Raw genomic sequence first — 21,161 nt, forward strand, 5'->3', positions numbered from 1 at the left:
TAAGAAAGGTAAATCGTAATAGATTGTCGTCTGCGTATTTCTCGTGATTTTAATTGTATGGAAATGATCGGAAATATTATTTCAATGATTTAAAATTTTTAACTATTGCCATCTTATGTTTGTTAACAAATAAAATATTTGTAATTAATTCAAGCAAGGCTTTTAAAATAACTTTCAATTTTTGCTCTTTGCTTTGCTTTTGCAATAATTCAGACATTGGGATGGTCGTCAAGTTTTTTCATGTGTTATTTTGTTTTTGTTGGGAATATTGCTTCCTCGTCAAGCATGGGGAGGGATCAGAAAAAAAAAGAAAAATATCGAAGAAAGTTTCGTGATGGCCACAACATACTAGTTATGTATGTTTCCGTATTACTCCAAAAATACTGGACCGATTTGAAAAAGTCTTTTTTTGTTTGGAAGGGTATACTTTCCAGACGGTCCATGTTAATTTTGTCTGGATCTAATCAGGGATCTCGGAGAAATCTAAGAAACTTTAAATTTCATACGTTGTGGCAACGTAGACCAGCTTTTGTCAGCTGCGCGATATGTCACAGGTCACGTGGTTTTTGAAGTGAACGGTGCATTTTTTCGACGGAGGAATCTTGTCTTGAACAATGTTTAATCCTCACGCATCGGGATGTTTGATCAGGTTGCTTGATCATCGCCTGTCAATTTTAATTATACTCTTACTAATGTATTTATTACTCATGTAGCAAACCAGTAAATTAAATGTATTTTGCTACGAAAATGGCTGAATTAATTAATTTCATATAAAAATATTTTTGCTAATAGATAAATTCATTTAGTCATTAAAGTTTTTTTTTTTTAATATTTCAGTTTTGAAATATATTGAGAGTTCAATTCAAGGGGAATTGAAGACAGAAATCCCCGCCCTCTCCGACGATTAAATTTAAATTCCTTAATAAATGTATCGTAACTGGTGTCCGATTTCTAAAGTTTGACATGTATTCTAGATTTAATATTTCATTACGCCGTCAGTTTAATTTACAGTTAGGCAATACTAATTAACAGACTTCGTTGGAATTTTTTTATGTATTATGCTCCCCGATTACTAGAAGACCCCTGGACCGATTAGGAAAATTATTTTTCTGTTTGAAGCGGGGTATACTTCTCCCGCTCGTCTAATGGTCTTCAAGGCCGGGTACGAGGGATCTTGGAGAAATCGAGGGAACTCTTCAAATTTCGTGCTTGCGCTTTGTTGTTTAGGAGTTCTTTAGCGTCTAACTTAGTAAAACGATTTTTATGGTTGTTCTTTTTTTTTTATGTATAGGAGTGATCTAACTTAGGTCCCAAACCTTTGCTTCAACATATTTGTTCTTTAGAAAAAAGTTATAACCTTGAACAATAAATTTATTTTAATTTCAATATTAAATGATTAAATATAAAATCCATTGTTGAAGAAAGTGCCCATAAAACAAAGATACTTTCTTTACTCAGTGCTAAAGAAAGTACCATAAAACATTAATATTAATCAATAGTGCCCCCTTAAGGGCGGGGGTGGGGTGTTTTTCCTTTTTGGGGGGATCTTGCTTTTGGGGAGTACCCCCCCCCCAACCCCACCTAAATATTTCGCCTGTATTAATCAGTAGTAGTCGTATCGAAAATTTTGAATAAAGACTCCAGAAGCAAACGGGAAATTCAATTAGTATAATTGCTCTAGTAGTACACTGCTCAACATTGAAAGTGCAACACCAAGAAGGAGTGTTCAGAAATTTATGCAAATTTTAGAGTAGACGTACATCACTGAGTTATGTAAATGATGTGAAATGCGCAACTCTCCGACGAACGTGAAGTAAGATATAAGGAAAGGAACTTGCAGAACGGGCAATATTCGTGTCGTTATTTCTGACTGGAGAATTATCGAAAAAATCTTGTTTTTGTCTTGGAGGATACGTGTAACACGAGAGAATGTCAGGCCGCCGTCAACGAAGGCACTTCCTGCAGATAGACGATTTTACGAGGGGTATGGTGATCGGACTGAGAAGGGGAGGTTGGTCCGTACGTCATATCGCAGCTGATACCCACATGGATGCGAGCATGGTGCATCGGCTGTGCCGAAGATGGTTGAAACAGTGAAATGTGGCAAGATTGAGGGGTGCACGGGCAGCCTGGTGACGTCAGAGCGCGTGGATCGACGCAACAACCGACAAGCTGTAGCAGACCCACAAGTCATTTGTTCTTCGATTCTGCAGCAGGTGCAAGATACCCTGAATGTTCCCGTGTCAACCAGAACCATTTCCCGTCGTTTGGTCGCACGTGGTCTGCAATCACGGTGTCCACTAAGAAGACTGCCACTGACTCCACAACATAAACAGCAACGTTTAGTATGGTGCCGGAAGAGAGCGACGTGGATGACAGAATGGCGAAATGTCTTGTTCTCAGATGTTCTCTGTGGCGTTGACATGGAGACAGATCTAATCCGGCAGTAACTGTGGAACGTCCCACCGCACGACAACGTGGCATAATGGTTTGGGGCGCAATTGCGTACAATTCCATATCACCTCTAGTTCGTATTCAGGGCACTATGACGGCCCAACGATACTTTGATAATGTGCTGCGGCCGGTGGCAATCCATTACCTTCAAGGGCTACCTAATGCAACTTTTCAGCAGGATAATGCCCGACTACACAGTTCCCGCACTGCCAACTTGCTCTCCAAGACACACAGATGCTTCCCTGGCCACCATACTCTCCTGACCTGTCACCAATCGAACATGTGTGGGATGGGATTGGACGCCGTTTGCAGACTCTGTCCCTGCCTCGTTCAGAAGACAAACTGTGGCAAATGGTTGAGAGGGAATGGAGAGCTATCCCTCTGGACACCATCCGCACCCTTATTGACTCTATGCCTAGACGTGTTTCTTCGTGTATCGCTGTCCGCGGTGGTCCTACATCCTACTGAGCCGACGCCGTTCTCGCTCTGTATTCTGCCTATCATTTTGAAATTAAGATCATTTATTATTCCTTGCTGTCTCTGTCTTTTTTCCAGATTTCATCACTTTTTGACCACTCCTTGGTGTTAAATTTTTAGTGTCAAGCAGTGTATTTTAATCTTCATATATACAACATCACAGTAGATATTCTGTTTCTATTGTGATGTTGATCTATAACGGGGCCAAGTAAAAAGAAATGTGACTTTTTTCACGAGTTACGTGACGCGTATTACTGTGAAATATAAAATGGTTAAGAAAACCATTGATATTTAAATGGTTCAAACTAAATTAGCTCACAAATATTCAGTTCGTACAGAAATAATTGACACAACTCCTCTCACGCTGCAAATATACACCACCCCACAGGGAAACACCGTGAACTAAACACCAGGGGGCGTGAGCTATACGGTGAGCACAGATGGCGCTGCCAGCTGGCGAACGGAAGAGATCCTAAATACGGAGAGATTGGGCAACTTCGGAGCGGCGGCCATCTTATGTCCAAAGATGCTCACTACCCGTAGACCGTAATGCATCTTCTGCCCCAAATATCACTGTACATTGTATCGAAAAAATTATGAACTAGTTATGATATTTTGAAATGCAATGTGCAGATAACAAATATCTGTTTGTTTTCTATCTTTATGAACAAGTTTTTGAGAAAAAAAAATTTTCTTTGTAAGCACTATGACGATACAACGCGATTGGCGCCGGATTGCCAGACTTGGCGCTCGCTCTGTTTAATGAAAACACGAGGAGAAATAAAAATCAGTCTGTTCTTTAAATAATTCATGTCCTATATTCCATGCGAAAGCTAAAAATCCACACAGCGCAGCATTTCGAGCTGACAACACTTGGACTAAACATTGCGGAGATCTCTCCGTATATAGGATCTCTAGTGAACGGTTATAAAGAGCGGTCATACTCCCCGCCGCCTTCATTGCGAGCGTGGACAGCGAAGGTGGAAAGTGATTACCACGGTCAGCGATGGACTGCTTGGTTCTTATGAAAAGAGGGGGTACGGGGTTCTGATATTCATTATCGTATGGTCTCAGTGTGTGGAAATACAGCACCATCAAAGCGCACAGTGGTTGGCCAAATTCACTAGTGGAGAGGAGACTGCAGACAAAGGTGTGAGCACTGGACGACCTGCAACATCACGTACAGCAGCAAATGTGGACGCCGTGTCGACCTTGATTACGGCGAACAGGCGCATAACATTTGATCAGCTGCATGACGAAACACGGCTTGCGCGAGGAACATTGCAAACGATTGTGCACAACGATTTGGGGAATGGTAAAAGTGTGCGCCCAGTGGGTGCCACATGCACTGACACCTCAACAGAAGCAACAACGCGTCGCCATATGCAGAGAACTGCTTGCACTATACGATGAAAACCCGGATGACTTCTTTGCACGACTGGTTACGGGTGACGAGTCGTGGTTTTTGCATGAGACGTCCGACAAGAAACGCCATTCCATTGAATGGAAACATCCATCAAGCCCACGTCCCAAGAAGCCTAGGCCGTCGTTGGCGACAAAGAAACAGCTGGCAACAGTCTTCTGGGACGTTCAGAGTATTCTCCTGGTGGACTGGCTGCCGCCTGGACGCACTATCAATAGCGATAGGGCGATAGGTATTGTGAGATTGCTAGGACGCTGCGAAGACGCATTCAACAGCGCCGTCCAGGAAAATGGAAAGGCCATGTGTTGCTGCAGCATGACAATGCACGCCCCCACACCAGCCGCTAGACACGCGACACCCTCGCAACATTGGGCTTCGCCGTGTTGCCGCACCCTCCCTACTCACCCGATCTGGCCACCTCGGACTATGCTTTGCTTGACAAGTTGAAGGATGCCGTCCGGGGTCAGCAACTGCAATTAGGTGAGGACTTGCAGGCTGTTGTCCGTAGGTTGTACACCAACATGCCCACAGAATGGTTCGAAGAAGAAGTACATAGCCTTGGGTGGGGAATATATCTAACGATTGTAATTAACAATATTTGTAAATAAATTATTTTCCATCTTGTGACCGCATTTGTGTCAATCATTTCTGTACGACCCTAGTAAATCCTGGAGAGGAACAACGATCAGTTTTTAGTGCCAATCGTATAAAATATTATGCGCATTAAGATTTTTTCTTTTTTTAACCGACTTCACAAAAGACGTTCTCAATTCGTCGGAATCTTTTTATGTATATGTCCTCTGTAAACTCAAATACGCATAGACCAATTTGGAAATTCTTTTTTTTTCTCGTTTTAAAAGGTATCAAGAAAATTCTTCAAATTCTATGCGCAAAGGTAAAGCGATTTTTGTTGTTTTTTAGTAACTCGTGAATTTGTTTTGGAATGCATACTTTGGTAAAGTCAAACTGATAATGAAGACATTTTCTTTGTAAATTAATTACGCATTTGAAAAAGCCTTTCTTCACAGTCTTCGGAAGTCTCCGAGACGCTGTGCTTTATTTCTTTCTCTGCTTTGCTTATCTGAGCTGTTTTCAGACTCCTGTGCTCGACGCTTTCTCACTCGAGATGTACGTAAGGAGTGTACCACATACTCAATACGTACTTATTTCACATTTGCACCACTAAAAAGCAAAAAAATAAATTATTTTCAAATGAAAAAAGAACTGACATCAAAAAATAAAGAACTAAGAAGTAAAAAAATACTTGCTCATACTTACATTAAATTTTCTACCCAAACGTAAAAATCAAATTTATTTTGCAATTCCTGTACAAAAATCAACTAAACTAAACATCTAATTACAAAATAAACAGATTTTAATCACTATACGATGCATTATTTTAAATACCTAACTAATAATATACGATCTCTTAATTTTTAAAAACCATTTGAAGTCGGGGCCTCCTATAAACTAATAAACACTAATTCAACACAACGCGAAAGTTTTTAAAACTAAACTTGCTCAGTTACGTTAGGTAGTAGTTTATAGGAGGCTCCAACTTCAAATGGTTATTAAAAAATAAGAGATCGTATAGAATTAGTTTGGTGTTAAAATATTTCATCGTATAAAAGTAATTAAAATCAATGTTTATTTTGTAATTGGGTGTTTAGTTTAGTTGATTTTTGTACTGGAATTGTAAAATAAATTTGATTTTTACGTTTGGGTAGGAAATCGCATGTAAGTATGACCAAACATTTTTTTATTTTTTAATTCCTCTTTGTTTTTTTTATTTGAAATTATATTTTTAAATAATATATTTTTAGCATTCTAAAAATGTTTATATTTTGTTTCTGAGAAATTTAGAAACAATGTTCTAACCGATTATTTACACCGGAAGTGAAAAAACAAGAACCGGAAGTTGAACTTAAAAACCCCAAATACCACAAAAGCCTGGAACAAAGAAAAGCTTAGAAAAAAATAAATAAATAAGTGAATATATTGCGGGTATAGTCACAGAATGTATAAGATACTAGCATTGAGAATTTTTGCCTCAAAAGTTGTCTAAAGCACTGATATTAAAATAAGAGAATTCTTTAAATGCGTTTTCTGAAATTCTAATTTTGTCGATATTTTCATTTTAAGGCAACTCTCATAAGTTGAAAAGTTTAATACCTGAAAACTTTTCTTTTTTCAAATAATGTTTCTCACACTGCTAGTTATGTTTTGAACTATAATCCAAGTTCCATGTCACTATTTAAAAACTATACGGGTATTTAACCGTGAAATATTGAAGGATTGTCGGAGGAAAATCATTGAACATTAATAAAATTGACATATTTTTCTTAATTTTGAGACTGCTATGAAACCTTTATTTTCGAATACAGGCAAGTAATATATAAGTTACATTAAAGAAACTTTTTAAGTACATTGAGCTGAAATGAGTTTAGAGGATTTCACATAAACCGCAACATTACATTATTTTTTGCTCAGTTTTCCGACTCTTAAAAATGTTTTTTCATGACAATCGGTTGAACGGGGCAGAAGTTGCTACTCTGCAGTGCCACCTGGTGGCGAGTGACTTCAATGAGCATATTATGCACCTTCTCCGTGGAAAAATACATATATATAGCAAATTTCATAATATTCGGTCAAGGTATCAAGTGAAGCCGTGACTATACTCAAATTTTGTACTCACGCAGTTTGCAAGATCAATCAATCGCTAAAAATATCAAATAGAAAAAGTTTTAAATCCCCCCGTTGCATGAAAAGCCATAAAACAATAAAGAAAGAATTTATTTGTTCAAACTCAAGAAAAATGGCAACAGCTAACTTCTTATCAATGAGATCTTTCACGCGAATTAATTTCTGCAGCCGATAACTTTATTCGTATTTATCCAATGGATTGTGATTTAAATTGGAATAAAAAAGGAACTATCGATCGGATTTTTTTCAAACTGGTCAATAAACATTCCCAGTACCAAAAATAACAAACGATGAAAGTTTCAGCCAAATCTGCCGGGTAGTTTTTGAGTTCATGGATGACATACACACACATTCATATATATATATATATATATATATATATATATATATATATATATATATATATATATATATATATATATATATATATATATATATATATATATATATATATATATTGTTTATTTTCGAATTTTTAACCGTTCTAAAGCAAAAAAAAAAAAAAAGTTAAGTCAATGTTTGAATTTTTTGAAAAAAAAAAAAAAAAATCCAAGCGTAGGCAGATACCTTAAAAACTAAGTATTTCGTAAAAAGTTTTTGCATTACAAATTTGTGATATGTTTCGCATCAGTGGGCTTCTGGCATCATAACGTGGAAATATAGTAGAAAGGTGCGGCAAAGTGCATCATTTGTGACGTCATAAATACTACGCCTTGTTTGAAAAATCGGACATTTAAAAAAAATAATTAAAAAAAAACTGTTGACAAAATGAAAGTATTTTCTGGGTCAATGTTATTTTTTTTTGCTCATTCTATCCATTTCAATGACTAAAAGTAGTTATTCTGACTGAAGGAAACCACCCCATTGTATGGAGAAGAAAAAAGTGAGGAATTTAAAATTATAAGAGTTTAGTTAGATCAGTTAATAAGGACGGTGAAGGTGCGCCTGTGTGAGGGTGCACATCAGCATCAGGACTTGCTAGGTTGGAACTTACTGATGAAATAATGAATAATGTTGTTAATTTAAATATTTTTTAAAGACAATTTTGAACTCTTAGCCCGAAATTCGGTTATCGGAAACAACTTTCTTTCAAGGTAACGATAAGAAGTACATGGTCTGATGCCCCAAAAATTGTCCTCAAGCTTAGAAAATACCTCCTCAATCGCCAGATTTAGACTTAATGTAACATATTTAGAGTTGTTTGGATGCTGGAATACGAAAATACGGCTTTGAAACGAAAAGTGAACTAAAAACAGTAAGGTTCGAAGTGTGGTTGAACACTTACTCAGAAATTGCACGAAAAAAAAAAAAAAATAATAATAATAATAATTTGAATTTTGACATCTTGAATTCAAATTATGTTTTTCGCAATCCCGAGTGTGTGTGTGTGTATGTAGGCGTATGTGTTTATGTCTGTGTGCAGGCATGAGTGTGTGGGAAGTTGTGTGTAGGTGTGTGCGTGTGTATGTGTAGGTGTGTGTATGTGTTTGCGTGTGTGTGTGTATGTTTTGTGTGTGTATGTGTTTGTGTGTGTATGTGTTTGTGTGTGTGTGTATATGTTTGTGTGTAGGCGAGGCGCAATGTGTGTATGTGTTTGCGTGTGTGTGTGCACGTGAGTGTCTGTATGCGTGTAAGTGTAGGATATTGACGCAACCTGGAGGCGGTTTTCGCTATAGGAGCAGCATCATGAGGATCCGGTCGACGGTGATGCTGCAGAGAGTGCTGGCGGGAAAATAAAATGATAGGACCTCAAAACAGTCAAGTAAGAACAAGCAATCGTGATTGCTCGAAAAAAAAAGACCAGTGACATCTGTTCCCAGACGTTTAAAAGCTATTGTGAATGTTAAATGACGTTCTACGAACTAATAACTAGATAAAATTTAGATTATTAACTAATTGTAGATATTTTTTAAGAGCGTTCGAAGACTTTTGTGAGATAAAGTTCCCGGCACTTTTTGATCATTAATTTCTCAAAAATCAAGTTTCACAATTTTGTTAAAATTTTTCATGTCATTTTGTTAGAAATAGATTCTAAATCTTATAATTGAATACCTATTCCGAAATATTAACTTTAACTGATGAATAGAGGCCCATTTTATCGAAAATTGTAAGTGAACCAACATTTTAGGGAGCCACTGTATAGTGATTATTTTTCAAACTGCAACCAGCCTGGATGTGCATTACATGCAATGCATTTTTATTAGTTGTCTTCTACACCACTCACTAAAATAGGGGTTTGTTACGATTCGGCGCGACCGTTTCGGCGCGGCTGTTTCGGCGCAGCCGTTTCGGCGGCAGATTTTTGCATTCTGAACTTTATGAATTTCTGAAGTTTTAGTTCAAAGAAGAAAAAAGATTTCTGGAAGAAGAATGTGAATTTAGCGCTCTAGAAGCTAGTTAAAATTTATTTTAAAATTTACAGCGGGGGAAAAGAGGGGGCATATGTGATCCACGTATGTTTTCCTGCGATAACATAAAAGAAAATATCTTGAAAAATTAGCAAATAATGCCAGTACCAATCCTACCTCTTTGTCGATTTTTTTTTTTTTTAAATTAATGCTGAGCCGTTTCGTGTTTCTGTGGTGATTATTTCTTTGTTGTAGCAGCTATTGGAAATAATTTCATAAGTCTTCTTCACGTGAAAACACGTTTCAAACTAACCAAAAAGCTCGACTTAACTACTACAAACCCATGTACGGACATCAAGGTAAATTTAGGGCAATGTTTGATTTTTTTTATTGACAAAAAAAATCATTTATTTTTTAAAGTTAGTTCTAAACACTATTATTTTTCTGTAATCAATTTATAAATTTTTTGTAAATTACTTTTTTTTTTAAAAAGTTTTATTATTATTTTTTATTATTGCCTTTTTTTCTGTTACGAAATATTCAGTCGACAGTTTAGTGCTATAGACCAGTTACAGGAACTAAAAAGACACAAAATATTTTATTTTTATTTTAAAAAAAGTTTAAAACATTTTTTGTTCATTATATTAGTCTTTATGAAACTTAAAAGCAATAAATAATAATAATCTTTACATAATAAAGTTTTTTCTTGCATATCCTGTATTTAAAGCACACTACACAACTTAACTTTGTAGAGAGCAGGGTTACGTGTGAGTTTCTCAACACGTTAACTTTTTCGAATAAAAAATATAAAAAATTCATCTTATTATTAGTTGACATTTTTTTATTTTTTTATAGAAAAGATATTTAAGTAAGTGCACAAATTAATGATCAGCATCGAAAAAAAAAATCAATTTAAATTGAATGAGTTTTTTATTTACATTTCATAGAAAAATGTCAATGCTGTTTCCTAACTTATCTACTTCGAAAAATTATGAAGATGTTTTTAAACTTACATGTTATCAACTAATAATAAAAAAAAATAATCAGAAAACATTTTGCAAAACTTAAAAAAACAAAAGATATCTTGAATTTTGAAGCAATGTTTGGCAGATTTACATGCTGACAATTTCGATTTTTGAACAGGTCGTATTGAAATGGACCGCGCCGAAACGGTCGCGCCGAAACGGCCGCGCCGAAATGGGTGTTGCGATTTGCCGTAAGAGGGCGTGTTCCTCACCTATTTAAGCAAGTTGTCTTGTATCTTTTGGCTTATGTTAAGTGATGTTGTGTTACATCAGTTGAAGGGAGCCGCCAGCCCTCATAATACTGGCAAGAACGAGCACTGCCTCGTTATCTTCATTCTCTTTTAAGTTTTAAATAAAAGTCAGTTTTAAATTAGTGTTGATTTTTGGAACCACCGATAAAGCTACACAAGTCAAATTTTATATGGTGCATTACGGCCACGAATGGAGCTGCTATGAATTTGAGTAAAAGAGAATGTACAGTGAATTAAAGCTTCTACAGAAACTAAGGTAGGCTCATAAACTTCATTATTCAGTTTATCTCAAGTTTCAATTGTACGAAAATAAGTTTAAAAAAATGACTTCAATCCAAGAATTGGAAAGCGATAAGTTTCAAAAACTTACAGCAAAGATAACTGTTTTGCGAAGGTTGACTACTCAATTAGTCAATCAAATTGAGAAAAAGTTAAAACATGTAAGTGAAATTGATGAAGCAGAATTACGCGACGATTATGAACTTTTAATTGCAAGGTCTAACGGATTGACAGCGCTTGATAGCGAAATGTTAGAATTTATTGAACTCGAACAAATAGAAAAAGAAGTAACTTTAAATGATGAATACGAAGCTAAATGCCTAAAGTTTTCTAAAAGAATATTGCGTTATTTAGAAGATAAAAATAAAGGCAGTCGAAATTTAAGTTCTTCAAGCAACCAAAGTACAAATGCTAGAATTAATGAAAACTCTAGACAAGGTTCAGTTAAATTACCTAAGCTAGTTATAGAAAAGTTCTCAGGAGATCCAAAGCATTGGCAAAGTTTTTGGAACAGCTTTGAAAGCACAATAGACAAAAATGAAACAATTTCAGAAGTCGAAAAATTCGCGTATTTAAAAGCCCTTTTAATCGGTCAGGCAGCTAATGTTGTGTCTGGATTCGATCTTTCAAGCGAAAACTATGATAATTGTAAAGAAATGCTAAAAAATAGATTTGGCAAAAGAGATATCATAATTAACTCTTTTATGAACAAAATAATTAACTTAGAAGAGGTTAAGAGCTCTTCCAATGTTCAAGCGCTACGGAGAATTCATGACGAAATTGAAATCGCTTTTAGAAATTTAGAGGCAATGAATGTAGAATCTAAGTCCTTCGGACTCTTATTAATGCCTATTTTGCAAAAAAAGCTACCTCATGATTTAATACTGCAATTTAATAAGCAGAGAGAGGACGGTGATATTGAAATTTCTGAATTAATTTCATTTTTAAAGAAAGAAGTGGAATGTCGGGAAATTACTTTAGCAGCATGTAATGAAAATAAAGCTTCGACAATTTCTAAAGGTTATAGTAATCAAAAGAATGTTAGTAAAAGGTACGATAGAGATATTGCTACAGCCAGTGCATTGAATACTTCCGTAAATCAAGTATGCATCTTCTGCCAAAATGCGCATAGTTCCTACAAGTGTAACATTCGTGCAACGGAAAAAATAAAACAGCTTAAAACGAATAACAGATGTTTTAAATGTTTTAAGAAATTTCATTTGCGTAGGGTTTGTAATGATAAAAGTGTTTGTTTCAAATGTAATGGGAAAAATCATCATGAATCGATTTGTTTCAGAAACAGTGACGAACGTTCTAACTCAAGTAAATCTTTAGAGCAACTTAAAACTTCGGAAAATACTTTAGACGCTTCTAATTCAAATAATGAATCTGTAGTTCCTAACGTAAATGCAAACGCTTTTGTTTCTCAGAACTCTAGTAATGCTTTGAGCGCGAAAAATGTATTGCTACAAACGTGTACTGTAGTAATTTGTACAGAATCAGACTCGAAAACTACGCGTGCAATTTTGGACCAAGGTAGTGAACGTTCTTTCATAAAAGACACTTTGGTTAAATCTTTGAATTTAAAACCCATACCCACTGAGAAACTATCAGTTTTCGCATTCGGAGCGGAAAAACCCATTGTTAAAAATTATCCTGTGGTAGTAATTGAACTTTGCGACAGGGAGTTGAAAAACAAAATAAGATTAGAATGTTTGGTAACCGACACAATTTCCTCATGTCCTGTGAAGGGTCCAAGTTTACGCTCACTCGAAAAAATGCAGTGCTTGGGACTAAAGCCGGCCGATATTGTAGATAATGTCTCCGATTTACGACATTTGGGGGTATTAATTGGGGCTGACAAATTTTGGGATGTAGTGTTGACAGCGAGAAAACGCATAAATAGAGATCTTCAGGTCGTTAACTCTATATTTGGGTGGTTTTTAGTGGGTTTAGACAGAAATACGTTTAAACAAGCCAACTTTTCGAAGCATTCAAATGTATCGGTAGGAAATGCTATTGTTTTAAATGATTTAAGAATATTTTGGGAATTGGATTCTATGGGTATAATTGAAGAATCTAGTAAATATTCCAAAAAAGATGAAGATTTAATTCATCGCTTCGAAACAGAATTGCGATTTGTAGACGGGAGATACGAATGTAAATTACTTTGGAAAACCACAACTGACGGTCTCGAAAATAATTTTGAGGTAACTAAAAGACGCTTTGAAACTTTAAAACAAAAACTGGATAAAACTCCAGAAATATTAGCGAAGTATAAGGAAATAATAGAACAGCAGTTAAACGAAAATATAGTTGAGAAATGCGCTAATGAAATCAAAGATAAAGATTATTATATGCCCCACAGAGCAGTCATTCGTAATAGCGAAACGACGAATGTTCGTATCGTATTTGATGCATCTTCTAAATCTGAAAATTGTAAATCCTTAAATGATTGTTTAGAAATTGGTCCTAACTTGAATCCGTCCGTTCTTGATATTATTCTTAGGTTTCGGGAGCATGAAATAGCATTTAGTGGAGACCTAGAAAAGGCGTTTTTGATGATTGGGATAGCTAAACAAGATCGGGATTTTTTGAGATTTCTCTGGTTTGGGGAATCAAACGAACAGTTCAAAATTTTGCGTATGTGCCGCACGCCGTTCGGTACCAGTATTAGCCCATTTATACTAGCCGCTACTATTAAATATCATATTAAAAAATATAAAATTAAAAATCCTGATGTATTTGAAATGCTTAATTCATCAATTTATGTAGATGATTTGTTTTATGGTGCTAAAACGGTAGAAGATGCGTACAAATTGTCTGTAGATGCAGTAAATATTTTCCGTGACGCGGGAATGAATTTGAGAAAATTGAAATCTAATTCAAATGAACTTAATGCTTTGTGGCTCAGGGATAATATTAAACAGGACGAAAATTTGAGTAAAAAATCAAAATTTTTAGGCATGAATTGGAATCCCATTAATGATTCTATTAATTTAGAGCTAACTGCTGTAATTGAATCTGTGAAAAGCAAACTAGACGACACAAAAAGGACAGTTTTAAGAACTGTAGCTAAAATATTCGATCCAGTGGGATTTCTTCAACCTTTTACTGTGCGGATGAAGATATTGTTACAAGATATTTGGCTGTTAGGTCTAAACTGGGATGAAAGTCTTCCTAGTGCTTTAAAAGGAAGGTGGAATAATTGGTGCTCAGAACTTGAGTTCTTACAAAATCTGACTTTCCCAAGGAAATTCTTCAGTGAGGCTGATTACACGGAACTGAGCATTCACATTTTTTGCGACGCCTCTTCTAGAGCGTTTGGAGCGGTTGCTTATTTTAGATACTCTAATAGTTACGGGGAGATTAAAACTTCCTTCATAATGGCCAAGGGTAGAGTTGCACCTTTGGAAACTTTATCTTTGCCAAGATGTGAGCTAATGGGAGCTCTTATAGGTGCTCGATTAGCGAAATATTTGAAAGGCATTTTTCCGAACTTAACCGAAAAACTGTATTGTTGGAGCGATTCAACAATAGTACTACACTGGCTAAGAAGATCTCCAAATGAGTGGAAGCCCTTTATTAGCAATCGCGTAGCAGAAATTCAGGCAATTTGCAGTCCAAATCAGTTTTTCTACTGCGATTCAAGAAATAATTCAGCAGATATGTTAACAAGAGGAGAACAAGCTGAAACAATGGCTTCTGATCCACTGTGGCGAAATGGACCTAGTTGGCTTACCGAATCCGAAGAGTTATGGCCAAAGAAAATAGCAAAGTTCAACGAGGGAGAAATGTCCATTGAAAGCAGAAAATCGCGAAACGTCCTACAAATTTCCGCTAATAGTGAACCCAAGCAATCTGATAGTTCACTATTTGATTTAGATGAATTCGGCACTTTGAAGAAAGTGTATCGTATTACCGCATGGATAATGAGATTCATCAATAACTGCAAACCAAAATCTGAGAAGTTGTGTGGACCAATTGCAGCAGAAGAAATTATGACTGCCGAAATATTTTGGAGTAAAACCACGCAAATGGAACACTTCAAAAAGGAAATTGAAACCCTATCCGATGGAAAGAATATCGACAAAAATTCCAGCCTATATTTGTTGCATCCTGAAATTGATGAGAATGGTCTTCTGCGTTTAAAGGGGCGAATACAGTTTGCAGATTGTCAAGAATCAGCAAAGCACCCATTGATATTGCCATCAAAGTGCAGATACGTGGAACTTTTAATAATGGATGCACACGAAAGAGTATTTCATTCTGGAGTAGATGCCACACTAACACATCTCCGTGAAAAGTTCTGGATCATTAAAGCACGACAAAGAGTTAAAACGGTTCTTCACAAGTGTTTGATTTGTAAAAGATTCAACGCGCGTCCAGGGGCTCAGGTTGTAGCTCCACTCCCTGCAGATAGAATAATTGAGTCACCACCCTTTGCAGTAACTGGACTCGATTACGCAGGACCCTTTTATTGCAGAGAAAATAATGAAAAACATTATTTGCTTTTATTTACGTGTGCAGTTACGCGCGCAATCCACTTAGAACTGGTACCTTCCATGAACACTGAATCATTTTTACTGGCCTTCCGGCGTTTTATATCTCGACGAGGACTGTGTAATACAATTTATTCTGACAATACAAAGTCATTTAAACGAGCAGATATTGAGTTGAAAAAAGTATTTAAATGCATTGGTCATCCTTCTGTTCAAGATTTATTTTCACATTACAATATAAATTGGAAATACATTGTAGAAAGAGGTGCATGGTGGGGAGGATTCTGGGAGAGAATGGTAAGAACAATTAAAACAAGCTTAAGAAAAATTGTTGGGCGCTCATCGCTCTCTCTCAATGAACTTGAAACGGTGTTTATTGAGATTGAAGCAATAATTAATTCTCGACCCATTACTTACGTATATGATGATCCCTCAGAACCCTCTCCCCTCACTCCTGCACATTTTTTAGTAGGTAAGCGATTGTTATCCCTCCCTCCAACGAGAATTTCAAAGGATGATTTATTAGGATCTAGAAAATCCACAGTTAAAAAATTTAAACATCAGCAAAATGTGTTAAATCATTTTTGGAATCGCTGGCGAAAAAATTATCTATTAATGTTAAGATCTGCTCATGTGTGTCAGCAAAGTTCAAAAAATAAGGAATTTAAGCCTAATGATGTTGTTTTAATCGAAGATGATCGTTACCCAAGAAATATGTGGTCTTTAGGGAAAATTACTGAAATTTTTCATGGCAGGGATAACAAAGTGCGCTCTTGTTCGATCAAAACTAAGACAGGAATTATCAGAAGACCTGTTCAACTAATTTACAACTTAGAACTCACTTGAGCAAATAGACTGTTAAGTTTGTGCACAAAATTTAAAAATTTTAGTAAGCATATTAAAATTTTTTCTTTAAATGTATTTAAAACTGTATTGTGTTAATAATTGTTGTTTATATTTTGACAAATTAGTCAAGAAGAAATGTTATGTTTATCATTTATGTAGAAAGGAAACATTAGATGGTAAGTTTGTAAACTCGAAGTAGAGTTTAGGTGGGGAGTGTTGCGATTTGCCGTAAGAGGGCGTGTTCCTCACCTATTTAAGCAAGTTGTCTTGTATCTTTTGGCTTATGTTATGTTATGTTGTGCTTATGTTGATGTGATGTTGTGTTACATCAGTTGAAGGGAGCCGCCAGCCCTCATAATACTGGCAAGAACGAGCACTGCCTCGTTATCTTCATTCTCTTTTAAGTTTTAAATAAAAGTCAGTTTTAAATTAGTGTTGATTTTTGGAACCACCGATAAAGCTACACAAGTCAAATTTTATAATGGGTTTCGCGCCGAAACGGCCGTGCCAAAACGGCGGCGCCGAAACGGCCGCGCCGAATAGTCCCATTCCGCTAAAATAGTATCATACCCTGAAATTAAGGAATGGAAAACACATGTGTTAAACCTAGTTTCTAGGAAAAGGAATTTTGAAAACTTGAGAACTTGGATTCCTCCCCCTCGCAAAAAGGTTTCTGTATCAATTGTGTATGCTAAAATAAAGACTGAATAAAGGAGAAAAGAGATTGATAAAGAGTGTATTAATGATCGATATGGCTGATACTTGACTCGTTCGTGTTCATTAGAACGAGACATATGGATAGGGATTGATTGCAATACCGGACCAAAAACACAATACCGGTAGTGGGAATTGTTTTTAACGTAATACCGGAATATTGGTATTGGAAATTTCTCAAAAAAGATTCAAAAACATAATGTTTCTTTGCCATATTTTATTATTTAGTGCAAAAAGTGCTCTATTTACTCATTGTGGACAAAACGTTAAAGGAACAAATATAAAAATAAGGAATCAGTTATTGCAAGAAACATAATGCATCTATTTAATTGTGAACAAGCCTAGAGATCAATTTAGTGAATAAAATTGCAGCAGTTGAAAATATTCTTTCTGAATTCACGCAGTCCGGTGGTACTGTTAATAATGTGTGGTACACCTCCTGTAGTTACGTACTAATTTTGTTGATAATTTGGTATTTTAACTTGTTGGTTTTAAAAAAATTACTTTTGTGAGGTCGGAATTTTTTTTTTTTTTTTGTATCGTAATTTTTTTTTTATCATTATTATTTATAGAAAACTGCAACTCTTCTTCGAGTGACAATTCTTTTCAGACCACGATTTCTTCTTTGTCAGATAGGTTTCTGTTCGCTTTTAATAGCCCTTTGGTGTGAAAATTACGATAAATTTGATCCTGTTATTATTATTATTATTATCATTATTATTTATTTTTATTTTTTTTATTTTATTTATTTTATTTATTTATTTATTTTTTTTGTTTTCCGTTTTTGTTTTATTTTCGAAATTCTTTACAATTATGTAAATATCTGAAAATATGGTCCCACTGATTACGCCTAGTGATTGCAATACCGGTGTACCGAATACCGGTATTTCGAGCTATTTTGCAATCTCGTAATACCGGTATTTGCTTTGGGTAAAATACCGTTCGGTATTGGAATCCTTAATTAGCCTTATCTAATGCAAATGTTCAAGACATTATGAATAGTATCTCGCTTCCTATAAGTTGTAAAGCGAGACAAAACAACACGCTAATACCGGTTACACCAAATTACTGAGTGTTATACCTGTACTAACAGGGAAAAAATTTTCTCAAAATTCCCTGCAGCTGAGACAAACATTTATTTTTTTTTAATATCATAAACAATTGCAGCAATTGATGGTTCAAATAAATAGTTTATAGCACAAACTCATTCGTAATTACACTTAAGATTAATTTCAACAAGAGGGCAGGTCAAAGAAATGTAGAAATTAAAAACATAGTTTATATAAACTCACGCAATGCTATTCACCATTAAGTAATGAAAATATTTTGTAATCTTCCCTCTACTTTTACTCATTGATGTTCGATAAATTCACGCTTTTGAAGCCTAAATTTTACTTCAATAGATTTATTTTGGTATTGTCTCATCCAAAAAGAAATTTATTTTTAAAATAAAAATATAAATCTAATTAGTTAAATAGAAGACTCCTTAATTAATAACTATTGATTACTTTTAGCTAATACCGAAAATTTCAGTATTTTCCCCCATTAAATACCGGCATTACGAAATTGCAAATTAGCTCCAAATACCGGTATTCGGCATACCAGTATTGCAATTCCCACATACGGAACGTAATATTAAAATTGTAGTTTTGGAAAATATTTCACCTCAAAACCAAGCAAGTAAAAATCAGTTCAAAAAGCACTTAACATATTGGCAACCAAAGGCACATCGAAAACAAAATTTATTATAAAAAAAAGAGTACTTATGCTGTGAACAAACTGTAGTAAGACGAATTATGTTGGTAGGTCCATATTTTCAAAGTTTTCCTTGGGGGGGGGGGGGTTAAGGGTATGAATTCAATGCATTTTAGGATATAAGAATTAAAATTCAAATAGAAAAGCATACTTTTATTATGTTTGGAAAATTCACAGAGTACACCCCTGCCCCCCCCCCCCCAAATGATGGGCCTGTATGTGGTAAAATTGAAATTGAGAAATGGGGGGGGGGGATGTGCGTAACATCGTGCTACGGTTTCTCTTGTCTCAGGAAATCACTTCGCATTATTTAATTTACAATATTTATTGTTCATATAGACATCTGTTCCCGAAATACTATGTAATGAACCGTTAAACTTAATTAAGTTAACATTACTTAAATTTATTAAATTTAAGTACATACAAATCTAAAAACATATTTCGAATGTTCAATTAAGAGTGATGAAATATTCTCAAGTAAGCAATTTTTAAAGCGTATATTTTCATTCCAAAATTTAACTGTTTATTCATTGTCTTGAAATATATTTTATATAGCCGCTAACAATTAAAGGAAATTAACGTATTCTCAAAGCAATTAAAAACTTTTCTCAGAGATGTGATTTAGTTAATTAAAACTTTACCGACTATTCTTCATTCAAAGTCAAAGCCTGAAAAGGAACGCTTTACAAAGTTATCAATTTTAGAAATTCAAATATAACAAAACGTTTTGTTAATCAAGATATAGTAAACAAAATAAACGCAATTTTTCACATATCCTCCCCCCACACGTGCCGAAATTTATGCGGAGAGTTGCGTATTAAATGGAGGCGTAAATTGAATTTGAAGTGAATAGACTGATAAATGACTCCACGTTTTGTAACGGAACAACATGGCACTTTAATTAACTTTTCGATGGTGCAGGTAGTACGCGAATAACTTTATTAAAATTTCAATTATTCGAGTTTGAACATGCATATCAAATGCGACAATAAAGGACCGGGTCTATCAGAAGTGAAAAGCGGCTCAAATTTCTAATTTATAAACTCATTAACAAGTTATATTTTGTCTACATTGCAATTCTGCAGTAGTATGAAAATATTAATAAATTATTGAGATTGGAATATTTTATGCAGTAAATTCCGAATTATCTGTGATCGGATTATACGCGGTTCGGAAAATTCGCCGGTATTTTTAAACTTATGATTAATATTGTTCGCTTTTAGATTTCACATATACACTCATTTTTGTGAAAATTGCAACAGCATAAAGGAATCGATGGAAAGAAATAAAATTTATTGCACATATTACTCATGGTGCTACAAACAAAAGATCAAAATTACACATCAATGAAATAAAAAAAATATATTAATTTGAATTTTTGGCATCTTGAATTCAAATTATGTTTTTCACAATCACGAGCGTGTGTGTGCACGTGTGTGTTTGTGTAGGCGCATGTGTGTGTGTGCGTGTATGTGAGTGTATGTATGCATGTGTGTGAGTACGCACGTGTGTGTGTAGGCGTTCGTGTATGTGTGTATGTAGGCATGTGTGTTTGTGTATGCGTGCAGGCATGAGTGTGTGTGTGTGTGTGTGTAGGAGTGTGTTTATGTGTAGGTGTGTGTATGTATGCGTGTTGTGTAGGATATGGACGCAACCTGGACACTGTTTTCCCAACAGGTGCAGCATCGTGAGGAGCCGGTCGACGGTGATGCTGCAGAGGGTGCTGGCGGGAAAATAAAATCAGCGTAACATCAAAACAGTCAAGTGAGAACAATAAGCAATCGTGATTGCTCAATAACAGGCGTAAAATAATATGGAATGTAGCAACCCCGCGCAGCTAAGCGAGCCTGTACACGTTTTAGCATCGAATCATAGTGGTACTGAATGTCAAATTGGGAATCGTATGCCATATGGCTTCAATCTGAAGTCAAAGTTCATTCGTACCAACTGTTGGACGAGGCGCGTGGGCGAGTCTCCGATCAACGCAATCCAAGACATGTTCTGTGGGCGTCATATCCGGAGAACGGGCAGGCTAAGGAAGTAGCGTAACCTGTCGTTCACCGAAGAACACTTGTACGTTACGTGCGACATGTGGACGTGCATTGTCATGCTGAAACACTGCACCAGGAATGCTCTGAAGAAAGAGTAGTACCTTCGACGTCACAGCGTCCGTGAAGTAGCGCTCGCTATTGAGGTTACCCGTAATTCGGACTAGATGGGACTGCCCTTGATATTCAATAGCGCTCCAGACCATGACGTCTGGTGTTATGCCGGTATAACGTCGGATTACAGAGTCTGGGAGGTGACGTTTCCATGTGTAACATCTGACGCGTGCACGTCCATCGTTATAGTGCAGAATTGGATTCTCCCGAGAAGACGACTTG

Source organism: Uloborus diversus, chromosome 1 (assembly GCF_026930045.1).
Source record: "Uloborus diversus isolate 005 chromosome 1, Udiv.v.3.1, whole genome shotgun sequence".
NCBI classification, from domain to species: Eukaryota; Metazoa; Arthropoda; class Arachnida; order Araneae; family Uloboridae; genus Uloborus; species Uloborus diversus.